Raw genomic sequence first — 13,954 nt, forward strand, 5'->3', positions numbered from 1 at the left:
AGGACAGGGTGGGAGAGAGGAAGCCTGTTTTCAGAGAAGAAGAGAATACTGTTTATTTAGTAACCAAATGAAACATTTAGACTTGGGAGACTAGGTTCACATAAACATTATTCAAGGCTCATAGCTCTTCACCTTTTTTGGTGGGTGGTACAGGTATTCATAGACCTCTCTGAGACTATTTTGAAACGTTTGGACTCCCCTCTTACAAAAATTCAAACTCATACACATGAACTAGTTTCAAAGGATTCTCAAATCTCCTAAGGTTCATCCACGGATCTTCTCTAAGGAACTCTAATAAAGAACTCCCTCTCTATGAATATATTCTGATTTATAAAATAAAATTTAACAACTTGTCAAACTTAAAAAGTACATTTTTACCAAACAGTATTCAGAAGGGAGTATTTTCCCAGGCTTTATTGCTATTGCCGACTAGCTCTTGGAACCCAACCTTGACTTATAGATGCTGAATGGTAAGGCTTTGAGAGGAGAGGAAGAGAGATGGTTAATGAAATCTCAGGGCCAACGGGCAATTCTGCTGCTTTGTTTTTCCCTCCTTCTAAACCAGCTCCTAGGAATTACCCCTATTCCACATTTTCCCCCCAAATCCTTCTTATAAGTAGCAAGTGACCCTGGGCAGATTGCTAAATCTCATTTTTTCATACTGGAAAAAAAATACAGATAATAACATCTGTTTAATTACTGCCAGGAATAAATCATATAACGTAAGGACATTGCCTGAAATAATAGCTGGAATATACTGGAATGGTGATCAATACGTTTAGCTTTTTACATTGTAGCAAATTATGTGACTTTTAGAAAATTTCTGGAAAGAGCAAGCAGGTAGAGAATCTGACCTAGGGAGTTTGAGAAAATAGAGGGATAAAAAGAAAGGCTTCCTCTGGTTCTTTCCTGTGCCAGCATGTGGGGAAACAGCAGTGTCTTCCTAAGTACCAAGAGCAGAAAAAATGTGCAGTGATGCAGAGAAGCCAGCTCTCACATCAGAAAGAGCTGTGGTTTTTCTTCAGGTTATCAGTATGCATTTGGATGTGTCTGATGACCTAGTCTGAAATTATCTGAAATGTAACGGCATGAAGCACACTGCCCTAAACCCACACACGATTCAGGGTATGGCCATTACACACAGAACCTTTATTAGCTGTGCTCCACTGCCTGGTAAATCTGTTGTGCTGAGAGAAGATACGTGTTGCATTAAAAGCAATAACTGAAGTTGCTGGAGTCGGGGACCTTACAATACACTTCACACCAAATAAGTGATATTATTTCAGTAGTTTGCTGAGAAATGTTACATGGTTGATAAGAAACACGAAGTTATAGGCATCTTTGATGACACCAAATAAAAACCATACCAGCTGACACCAGTCCTGGTTCTGAATTTCCAATTGTCACAAGTGATTTTTACCTGCTTTCCTTCTTCACCCCGAACTCACCATGTTTATATTCATAACATTCCTATCAACATGAGACCAGTTGCAGCCTTTAATTTTCCCATGCGTTTAAACGGCATCCACCTTGTTTTGGGCCAAAAGGGCTCTATTAAGCCTGCAAAATGGAAAAAAAAAAAACATCTTGAGCAGGAACTTCTCCCCCTTCTGGGTACTTTTGTGGTTATTACTCTTTTTCCTCCGACTGAAACATTGCTTTCAGCCAACTGTCAACGTCCTCCTTTCCTAGATTTTAACTGATAAAGTATTTATTCTCTCAGAAGACAGATGAGAGAAAAACCAAAAGACTGACTCTTCAGTGATGGAGTTTTAAGGACTATGCTAAACATAAGGTAGACATGTTACCCCAAAAGTAAAGACCCCAGTTCTTATCATATCTGAAAGATAAGTTTAGTCGGGAGACGGTGTGTTGTGTGCTGAAAGATTTTAAAAGATATACTTGGAAAACACACCCGCAAGAACAGGAGGTGGGCTGATCCAAGGCTGTCTCCCCTTTCTCTTATACTCTCGCTTAGAAGTGGTCTTTTGACTGATTGGTGGCTTTCGTCCCTGAAAAGCTTAGTCATGTTTGGCCCCTTTTACGCTTGTCCTTACCCATGGTGTATATAGAAAAACCCTTGGCCGGGGGTTGGGGGGGAGCTAAACTGCAGTGCTAAATATAATAACATTACGTTGTGTCCGATTAAGTCCTCTCTGCTACCGCAGTTGTGACTGCCGGGTTCTAACCAGTTTCTTGCTGCTGCTCATTTAGAAGAAGTAAAGCCCTTTATGCTGTAGGCAGGCATAATATCATCATCTGGACCAACCTCCCTCTCCTCCACCTACCTGCCGGGTGCCCCCACTTATCTAACTACCGAGCAGATATATCTGGGAGGTGGGGTCTTTCCCGACACTTTTCAAATAATGCAGGTCTCATTACAAACAAGCATGCCTTTACAGTGAAGAACACCTAAAAAGAATCTAAACAATCTCTGTTCTCTTTTGTTACTTCAACAAAAGAGCTTCAGCTTCCTAAAATCCTGCTTTATTTAGGTTGCTATCCAATCAAAGAACCTACAAGGGCTCTTCCATTTTTCAGGCTACTGAAATTAAACACTTCTCTGTCAGATCCTCAATCTGATTTTACCTTCGCAGTTGATTTCTCTTCCAGATTGCAGATGTCTTAAATTCTGGAATGATATTACAGAATGAAATTCCTAGTGTAGGAATACCATCTAGGGTTGGTGCCTTACGCTTGTTAAAGTTTCAGATTAAATAGTGAATAAATGAAATCGTTAATGATGAAACTTTGCTGTGTCTGTTCTCTGGACTCCACTATTCTCTCTCTAACCTCGATATCTTTGCCTCTGCTATTCTTGCACCTGGAAAGCACACTTCATTCTACATCAGTGGGTGTAGTGTGCACTAGAATCACCTGGAGGGCTTGTCAAAACAAAGTCTGCTTGTCTTCATCCCGGAGTTCCAAGGTACAGCTCAAGAATTTGCATTTCAAGCAAGTTCCCAAGAGATGTGAATGACGCTAGTCTGGGGACTATACTTTGAGAGCTCAGGTAACTTCTGAAACATACCTTGTATTTCACATTTTTTGAATGGTGATGTCCTTTCATATGATTTGAATCCGTATTGATGTCTACTACTTATAATCTTTTTCTTCTGTTTTTTATATTTCTATCTTTTTATATTTTTAGAAGCACATGGGTGATAAACACATGGGTCTATTATCCAAAAGCTTGATGCTTTCACATCCTAACCCCAACCATGCTGAACTTCTCACTTTTTACTTGAAAAGGTCATGTATCTTTGTGGCTTCATGCTTTTTCTTTTTCCTGACATACCTTCAATCCTTTTCAAGGTCTTCGTAAACTCTAAGACCTAGATCTGCTATCCCCTCTTTTGTAAAGTCTTCTTTGAATTTCTTGGAAATGGAAATTACCACTCCCTACCCCATCTCTTTGCTCCCATGGATCACTTAACTTAATCAATACTGTTGAGAATATCTGTATTCTTTTTTTTTATTTTAATGTATTTTATTGAGATACAATTTACATACAGTAAGTATCCATTTTAAGTGCATGTCTGTGAGTCTTGACAAGTGTGTGCATCTGTGTAACCATGACTATAGTCATGATATATGAAGTATTTCTATCACACTAAAAAGATCTCTGTGCTTCTTTCCATCTGTGGCCTTAGGAAACCACCAATTTGCTTTCTGTTACCGTAGATTAGATTTGCCTTTTTTAGAATTTCATGAAAATTGAATTGCACGCAGTGTACTCTTTTGTGTCTGACTTCTTTTGAGAGTATCTGTATTCATTTATTTCAAGCATAAATAATTTCGCATTCATTTATTTTGAAGCAGATCATACTTATGTTGTTATCCAAGCACAATGCCTCACTGAAAGTATTTTTGAAAGATATCAACTTTTGGTAAAATATGGTGTTATGTAAAAGCAAACACAAACAATAAAGTCCAATCAAAACAACAATGAAAAATTAATATGCTATAAATAGAACTTCTACACTGAAGTGCTCCGCACAATATTGAAAAATCAATTGGCAATCCAGGTGGACCCTCTTATGAAGGCAAAATTCCAGATTCTATGAATAATTTACACTAAAGACATGGAAACAACCCACATGCCCATCAAGAGATGATTGGTTAAGGAAAAGTTGCATATATATATATGCAGTAACATTGCAGTAACATGGATGGACCTAGAGAATATCATACTTAGTGAGGTAAATCAGACAGAGAAAGACAAATATATCACTTATATGTAGAATCCAAAATAACATAAATAAATCTATATATAAAACAGAAACAGACTCACAGACTATGGTTACCAAAGGGGAAAGGAGGCGGACAGGAAGGGATAAATTAGGAGTTTGAGATTAACAGATACAAACTACTGTACATGAAATAGATAAACAATAAGGATTTACTGAATAATACAGGGAACTATATTCAATATCTTATAATAACCTATAATGGAAAAGAAAATGAAAAAAATACATAACTGAATCACTTTGCTGTATACCTGAAACTAACACAACATGGTAAATCAGCTACATTTCAATCAAAAATAAAAATTTAAGCTAACAGTATGCCAAAAACAGATTAAAAACAATTTATTTCCACTTCCGTTTACAATAAGAACTGAGCAGTAAGAATAGGCAAAAATGAGAAATATCCCCACTTAGTCTAAATTAGACTACCTAGATGAAAATTAGAGAAGGAGCCGAAGAAACACCTAGATTTGCTGGTGTATTACAAACGTGTGCAAAAAGAAAAAAGCGTCTCTAACATCATCCACAGTGAGAAATTTCTGAAATTAGATCCCATGGCCTCTTATTTACTATTTCTGCCTTTAATGTGCTTCCTCCCAAAGATTTGATTCTATTCCTCAGATCTCCTAGATGCTTTCTTACACTTGACTTAAGGATCAAGCCATCTTGGTGGGCTCACTGTGGACATAGTCTTCTTTCTTTATCTTTGGTTCAAAACGTAAACCACCTGTAACCTCAACGATATTTTGTACAAGATGGTTATGTTTGGATCTGAACGTATCTTAAAGAGCCAAGAAAAGAAAGTTTAGAGCCGCTGGGTTAAAGGTCACTTTGAGGAAGTAATCATTTTGACAGCTGACATTACGGCTTGCCATAAACTAGATCAACTGTTTCTTGTGGAAGTTTTGTTTCTGTTGTCCTAGATGCTTCTGTCAGGAAAGGAGGTCTGGAGAGTGTTTCAGAAAGCATGCTTTTTATAATTCAAATGATAAATTGTCTTACGTAACCATCACACTTATTTACATCTTCAAACTGATGTAGGCAAATCCTCTGGAATTTGTACTATTATGTGTATTGCCTGTACCCACATATCAATGCAGATAACTAATCTTCCTTACAGTCAATTCATGAGCATTTTTGTAGTTGCACATTTTTAAAGCTATCCTGGGGATGCGCAGGCCACGTTTGCTGATACAAAAACCAAGCAGGGAGAAACTGAGTTTCCTGAGCATAAATGGAGTTAATGTTAAGCTACAGGGCGAGGATGTAGAAGCTTAAGAGAAGTTCAGCTTTGGCAAAGTAAGTTCACTCAGCAGAAGTAGCTGAATTCCAGAAGTGGAACCGTTCACCTTGAGATAACGCGTTACATTTATGGTGTAACATGCCCACGATGACGTATATCACTCCTGGGTATGCTCAGAGACACGTGACGGGGGAAGGAAAAAAACCCAGAATTTTATAGGTCAATTTTGTTGGTTAATTTTGGTAAAAGCTCCAGCTGAAGTTGTTGGTTGAGATCATTTTGTCTTGTGGATGGGTTCGTGTGTGGTCTAATGTGTCCCCCTTTCCAGATAATTAAAAATTAAATCTTCTGATTTTTATCTGTCTTTCTGATGGATGAGGGTAATAAAATTCTGTTCTTGAGTCACAGAGACAAGTATGGGCTACTTACTAGGCATAATAAGACCCTGACAGAAAGCCTGTGAAGATTTTTTCTTTATTTTTCCATCAGAATTGAATTAGATCCTGTGATAAAGCAGTGGAGCTGCATAATGTTGGGTAACTTTGTAAACATTTCTGAGCTTCAGATTTCTTCTCTGTGGTAAGGTGGTAGTGGTACTTGGTCAACAGGACTGTCAAGAAAATTACACGAGAATATATGTGAAGAGGTTAGCACAAGGCTGGCATGTCAAAGTTTCAATAAATCGAGCTACTATTATCATTGTAAGGACAAAGAGATCGCTGAAGATTATGTTCTTAGTAACTGGAGCCATCCTGCTCTTCCATGTGGCTGTTGATTTCATGGCTTAGGGTATAACTTCGCTTCTCAGTCAACTACCACGAAAGCGCCTGCCCCATCTATTTCCAACTGCTTGCAGCGTTGTCACCATTTGGTGGGATATGGCAGTGAATCAAAAAGTTAATGCTTCCCTAACTTCTGACTTTAAAAACTGCCATTCTCCCTTCCAAAGTCATTATTTCCAGGGATACTTAAGCACTGGAAGAAAAAGTACAGAGCAAGTTTAGCTATTAAAACCGGATGATTGTGACCGTTCTTACTCCCAGTGTTCGCCCAAGGACCAGATCGCTGCCCAGGATGAGCAAAGGAAAGGGTCTTCACTTCTCAAGCAGTCACGCTCTCCTGTCATGTTCCCAGCACCTGTTTATTTGGCGCCTGCTGTGTGCTGGTCCCAGGCAAAGAAAAATGAGTCTGAGATCATTTCTGTCCTGTAAAAAACCAAACCAAACCAAAGCATTGCATTGTTTAATAATGTATGTTTGGGGAAAAGCTGTGAATATATAAATTTACTTCAGGAAACATTGAAGAGAATCTTTTTCAAAGCACAGGACTGGGTGGGGAAAAAGATAATAAAAGAAGGCATGATCTTTTTCTGGCAGGCTAGATGACAGGGTAGATGCAATTAAAACCCAGGACAGTTAATGATAGCAGCCGCAAGAAAGGAATTGATAAAGTGTGATGAGAACTCAAGAAGACAGCATTTATTTGTATCTTAGATGAATCTGCAAGGCTTCTCAGTTCCTCTGAAACTGATACGGGTTTCGAAGGATGAGAATATACTTACTCACTCATCCATCAAGCATTTATCAAAATATTTCTAAGTACCAGGCACTACGGCAAGTATCCGAGCGACAGGGGAGCTATAGCTCTGCCTTCAGGAGCTAATGGTCTGGTCATGGAGGAGACAGACATGTGAAGAATAATTATAATAGATTTATAATATTAAAATATAATTAATATAATATAATAATATAATATAATATAATAATTACTAAAGGAGTCCCTGATTCTACCTTAGGTCTACAATCGTGTGTGTGTGTGTGTGAGTGTGTGTGTGTGTGTGTATGTGTGTGTGTGGAAAGGGAATCAGGAAAGTCTTCCTGGGGAAAACGATTGAGTAAGTCTTGAAGAAGAAGACTTCAGAAAGCTGCCCTAGGGATTGGAAACGCAGGAGCATTCCAGGTGAAGAAGAAAGGAAAATTTCCTTAGGAAACTGCAAAAAGGGAGTGTCAGGAGTATAATGTAAAGAGATGGGGAGTGGGATCTTGGAGTGGGAATGAGTGTATGAATTATGATTATACGTGATGGAAAAGAAGCTAAAGCTCCGGTAAGACTAGATCATAGAAGACTTTGTCCTAAGCCACAGGGAGTCAGTGAGTGGGCTGCGTTAGCAGGGGGGCCGAGTCTGCCGTGGTGAGTCTGGGTCCACCCCTGAGTCTGCTCACCTCTGCCCCAGCTTCAGCCACCACCCCTCATTCCCACCCCAACCAGCCACATCGAAATACATGCTCTCCATTTCAGGAGCCATGAGGCCAAAACCTACTGGTATTGGTTTAAATACTTTGGGAACAGGAAGCAACACTTTACTTAGCTTGGAATTGTTAACTTCATCTTTGGATATAGATGTTGTCATTTCGGTCTGAAAACCAAGTGACATAAAATGGGCCTGTATAGGTAGAAGCATTTTTAAAACTGATAAGAGATTTTTTTTATTTTTTGAGTAATAGCTCAGGAATGGTTTCCTCCCCCTCAAATTGCTTAGAATATTTACTTCCTTTATTCTTGGAACATTAGCGTATTCGCCTATATTTCATGTACTCATACAGTTCACTCATCTCTCCCACTGGTAGAAGTATTATTGCAAATACTTTTTATCCTTCCCTTTTCACTGGAGTTTTTGAAGATCAAATAAAGCATTGAAGATAAAACCGCAAGCTGAACGTGTTACTTATTTCTCCATCTGGTTAACTTGAGCAGCAGAGATAAGAGCCCTTCCTTGTAAACTTCCGGGAATTTGGGAAAGGCTTATCTTTTTACCTGTTTTCCAGTTCACCACTCTGATATAAACCCTGCTCAGAGAAGCCTGGTTTAGGGTGAAAGCAATGTCATTTTGTACAGAGTGCTGTGTGTCCCAAAGTATTTGATTAACTCGGGTGGCCCAAAACAAAGTTAATTATTTGGTCAATATTTTACTAGGATTTTCAGTTATTACCATTTTATTTTTAATTACTTTATTTTTCTATTCTCCATCGTCTGATGTTATGTAAAACGTCTACAAATCTGATGTTTTACATAAATGGACTTAAATTGTGAGGCCAACTGCAAAAGCTAGCCCAAAGATTAAATTATGTTTTATTTGAAACCTGTACCTGGCCTCCTTCTTTTAAGACATGTTGTTTGCAATAAGAAACAAAACCTTTGGGAAAAGAACCACACTTTTTTTATAAACCCACATCGAGCCATGACAGCAGGACAATAGACAAGAGCTACACAGCTTTTACAGTTTGAAGATAAATGGGAAAACTGTCTTGGAGAGTGGATGTCGTGAAAATCACGGAATCAAAGCACAGCTGTATCTATTAGCCTTTATTGCTACTTAATTTCATTACTTTGGATTAGTCATTAAAAATGCCAAAGGAGTCATATGTTTTCTACAACAGAACAGAACATTGTATACAAGGCTGATTTCCAAAGCTCTAGTTTGCAGCTTTCCTGGGGAATGGATCTCTGAAAAAAATCTGTGTTCCGGGGACTTTCTCAGTTCAAAGCAACCAGCAGGAATTTTCCTTAAATCAAATGTTAGAATTGGACTCTCCAGTTTCTAGGCTGTCACTGTGTGTGTTAAAAGAAAAATACAGTACCTATAAACTTTGACAATGTGAATGTAATGTGAATTTCTAAGCTTTTCTACTTAATAGCTGCTTTTTTCCATTATAATTAATATTAGTCATTCTAATATTAGCAAACTGAAGAATACAGAAGTATATGAAGATGAATATTATAGTTTCTCTTGCTTCCAATGCCTTCCTTCCTTAGAGCAAGTATCTTGTGTATGACCTTTCATATCTTTTAAAATACATCCTACTATGTTAGTCATCAAAGTTAATATTTTTAACATGGCCAACATGATCTACAGTTTGGAATTTCTATATAATGCAGTGATTTTCAATCTTTTTACAGCACAACAATTTTCTTTTTTTCCAAATTAAGTCTTTCATGAGAATTATGATACTTCAATGCTTGAAGGTTGATTTGAACTTAAATGTCGCTTCTCCTGGGAAGTCATTTTTATCCCACAAACGAGATTCATAATAAACTGTTGAGGGAATTTGGTGGGGGTGGTTAATGCTATAGGTTGCTTGAGGCAGGAGCGAGTTAACTATCACTCTATTATCAACAGTCTTGTGACATAATAGGGACTGCATGTGGTCCCTGTTGTGTAATATATAGAGATATAGACGTAAATATAGAGAGAGGTGTAGACAAATGAGTTTCTTCACTATCCACGGGAAATCCTCTTAAGCATTATGTGAGCAGAACCTTACATAGTACCTGGGAGATAAAAATTTGTGGAATGAAGAATAATAGCCCTCTAAACATCTCAAGTAGCTACAGCATCCTCTGGCACCTAATTTGAAAACCATTAGGTTAGTGGATGGGGCTCCCACAAAGGAGCTAGGACATCTGGTTTACAGGTTTGCTTTGCGTAGCCTCTCTGTGTTTCAGTTACAGGTTCCATTTCACTTGACTTATCTGGGGGCACTTGAGATCACTGGCCACTTGGCTTTCCCAGTCTCTCCTGGTTCTTTTTTACACCCCTGAGAGTTTCTCTTCAGTGTCCTCCATGGGGGACGAGATCTAGGAATCCAGTCCAGTTCTCTTCACCTTTTCACTTGACATGCTCTTTCTTTCATGACCTTATTTACATTTGTGGTCTTAGTTCCTGGTGTGTTGCTGGCATCTGGGTCCTTATTTCCAGAGTTCACCATGCTTCTGAGCTCCAGAAAGTATTTCTAGCTACTGCCAGACAGCCTCAGTTTTGTGTTATTTGGATGCTTCAGACTCTCAGATTTGTAAGGCTATCCTCTCATTATTCTCCATAATCTGTGTGTGTGTGTGTGTGTGTGTGTGTGTGTTTTACTGTATTCTCTATCTTGGTTTATAACGTTTATTGCAGAATCTAGGAAACTAAAGGTCATTTTAAATGATTGTCATCTCCTTTATGCATCACCAGTTCTTGTTGGTTCTACCTGTTAAACAGCTCTCAAAACAACCCCATAAAATTTGTTCCCAAAGCCACTGTGTTGAGTCAAAACCTCAAGATCTCTCACATGAATTGTCTATTTTCTACAACATTGATAGAATATCCTTTTTTTTTAATTGGACATTATATTCCTCTACTTGAAAAATGTCAGTGACATTCATTGCCTAACTTAGCTTCTGCATAACCCCAGGGGATACATTTAGGTTCAGGAAGAAAACACTGGGACTTCTCTTTATATTCTTTCTTTTTTCTTATGCAATATTTGATATTTATTCAAGAATGTGACATGTATACAAGTTACAGAGTATAACAGTAAAATGAATGCCTGTGAACTCACTAACTTATGTCCTAGACCATCGCCAGAACTGTCCCCTGTACCTTTGTTTTCACCTCTCCCCTCCTTCTGCTTCCACTGACCCATCCCCACCCAAGTTGAATTTTATTTTTTACAATTTTCTTACTTCTTCATAGGTTTATGACACATATATTTATTTAGAAATAGTATAATGTTTAGTGTTTTGTTCTTGAACTTTCAAAAGGTGGTATCATATTGTATTTGGTCTTTGTAACTTGCTTTTTAATTGATTATTATGTCTTAAAGATTCATTCATAGTGTTGCAAGAGTCTGTGTTTTATTAATTTTTATTGAGGAAGAGTATTCCACTATTAAAATATACTAAAAGTTATTTATCTACTGTCTTGTTGATGGATATTTGAATTCTTTCCAAGTTTAGGGGACATGGACAATTCTATTTATGGATAGCATTGTATATTCTCTTAGAGCACATGTAAAACCTTCAGGGATATAACTGGTAGTGGGAACTGTTCTGTCATAGAATAGCAAAATGTCTAAAACATAATATATTAGCAGTTTTACAGGCATATACTTCATTTTAAAATGTATTAAAGATATATTTAAGTGAGTGCCTAAAACATTTCTTTTTCTGAATAGGAGTGTGTGATCAAAATGCTTGAAGTCCACTGGTTTATAGAATAAAACATCAGTCCCAGACCCACCTCCAAATTCCCTCTTTCATTTCCATTTTCCCTAAATAAGCCTCTTAGGCGCCTGCTGCTACAGACTCCCATTGCGTGTATCACCGTGGTCGTACCTATCAGGGTGAGTTGTTTATTTCATGTCAATCGCCTCACCTAGACCTAGCAGTCAAGGGCAGAGTTTCAGTCTCGCTCCTTTTTGTACCTCTAGTACCTAGCACTGGTAGCACTCAGCAAGCAAAATGTCAAATATTTATTGAATGAATGAACTATTGTAAAATGATAGGAATACCATTTTATAGAGTTGAGAAAATAAATGGAGTACCACAAAAACTCCTGCATACTCTGGGGACAAAGCTCTGTATAAATTTAAGATATTACTGCTTTATGATAGTGTTTAATCGATGGTGTTCTACAGCCTGAACACTGAAATACGTGTTTTAGTTCAGAATTAATCAAGAAAGCCAGCACTCTGTTCCTTACCCTCACCTTAGATGCCCTGCACCAGAGCGGAGCAAAGGAACATTCTCTGCCACCTCTAACTTATGTTCTGTTTATCAGTATTCCTAGGAGGAGAAGGCTGTGTTAGAACAGAAAGAAAACTGGACTAGGAATCAGACAGACCAAGACTTGTCTCAGTTCTGCATTTTGATGTGTGGTTTTGCACAAATCGCTGCATTGTGGATAATCTACATAACAATTTAAAAACGCTATTGCTTATTAGCGTGTGTCAGGCACTTTACATGGATCGTCTCATTGAATAATAGGTGTAAGTGTTTCCCCCATTTTACAGAAGGAGCAAATGAGGACCAGAGAGATTATAAAACTTGCTCAAGGTACTAAGACACAAGTCACAATGTCTTATCATTCTTCTCTAGAACCTGTTTTTGTTTGTTTTTTTTTTTTTTTTTTTTTTAATGATAGTGCTGTTCTACTTTGCCCTCGCTTTTTCCCAGGCATTTCGAACAGACCAAATAAGAGCATCTATGGGAGAACATTTTATACTTTTTAACCATTTTTCCATTCAACAAATGTGTATTTAGCACTTAGCACGTGCACTGTTTTGCAGTAGACACACACAAACGCAAAGAAGATGAATTACGTAGTCAGCAGCTAGAGGGTCTTGAAGCCTTGCAGAGGAAACACAAATGTCTATAAATGGCAGTAACACAATAGTGACTACTTTTTCCCTGGGGTGAAGGTCGCGGACAGTCTCACAAAGGAGATGCCACTGAACTCATATATTAAAAGATGACTGAGTTTTCTAGGTAATATTGTGTTAAAGGACATGCAAAGATCTTTCTGAACTGATCTCTCTGAACGTCACTAATCATAGTCTGGTGAGAGATTGGGATGAATGTGTATAGCTTCAGGACATAACTAGGGAATGTACTATTTGAATAAATCCTTTATATTAAAAAAAAAAGACATGCAAAGAAGAGGGAACAGCAAGATCAAAGACAAAGTAAGCAAAACATATGATAGCTGGGAAATAGTTACGTCAGTCACTGTGGCAGGAGTACAGGATGTGGAGCAGTGGGTAGCAGGAGATAAAGCCAGAAAGAAGGGCGCTGGAGCCAGATGTAAAGGACTCTGGGATTTGAAGCATTGTATTGGGCCAACAGGTACCATAGAAACATTTTAACTAGGCAAGTAAAGTGATGTTGACAAAAAGAATATAAATGATAATTATTTTTGTAGCAATAATAATGGCTAATATTTACTGAATACTTAATATGTGCCAATAACTACATTAATGTATGGCAGATTAGCTTAATCTTCACAGTTGACCTATGAGGTAGGTACCGGTTTTTACTCCACCTACTATGCTGTTAGCCACATTCCCACACTGTCACAACAGTGGTGACTCCAGAATGTCCGCACATCAGGAAATAAAGTGAGACAATTCTACCGGTAGGGGTGAGGGACTAGGAGATCAACTGGGTTTGTTTTGTTTTGTTTTCTGAATTTGCAACTGCATAGCAAACACATTATTACTTCTTAATCTACTGGGGATGGCTTGAGAGGACTCTGGCAGAGATTCTGGAAGGTTAAAGCCTTTCCTTCTAAGGCTTTCTCAAGATGTCCTCCCTGGGAAGCAATTTGGAAGAGGGTAGATTTACCAGTTGTTAGTACCTGCTAGTATTGCACTGAAGGCAATGGAGGACCCAAGGCACTGAAATGGTAGTGATCACACGGTTGGCCCTAGCACAGCAAGCTTTCAAGCATAGACAAACTTATTTATATTTGTGCCCTCACGGCTGACTACAGTTCTGCATTGAGAGCAGACACAGGATGCAATTAGTCATGCATTTCTCACACACACGGGAAGTCAGCAGGCAGTTTTAACTCCAGACATTTTATGGCTATGCCAAAGCCAGCTATACCTGTGGGCAAATCAGCCCTTGTTTCAGGTAGAAAAAT

The 13,954-nt window shown here is 38.2% G+C and overlaps 1 protein-coding gene and 1 long non-coding RNA gene across 2 annotated transcripts in view; one reads left to right on the plus strand and one right to left on the minus strand.

Moving 5' to 3' along the window:
• Nucleotides 1-13,954, plus strand: part of PTGER3 (prostaglandin E receptor 3) — a 120,171-nt gene that overhangs the window by 97,726 nt on the left and 8,491 nt on the right. The window lies entirely within an intron of this gene.
• The window catches only part of LOC123619259 (uncharacterized), a 258,225-nt gene that overhangs the window by 11,794 nt on the left and 232,477 nt on the right, over nt 1-13,954 (minus strand). The window contains exon 3 of the long non-coding RNA XR_006727809.2: nt 1,449-1,560. This is a non-coding gene — a long non-coding RNA (uncharacterized LOC123619259). The remainder of the gene's footprint in view (nt 1-1,448; nt 1,561-13,954) is intronic.

Source organism: Camelus bactrianus, chromosome 13 (genome assembly GCF_048773025.1).
Source record: "Camelus bactrianus isolate YW-2024 breed Bactrian camel chromosome 13, ASM4877302v1, whole genome shotgun sequence".
NCBI lineage: Eukaryota > Metazoa > Chordata > Mammalia > Artiodactyla > Camelidae > Camelus > Camelus bactrianus.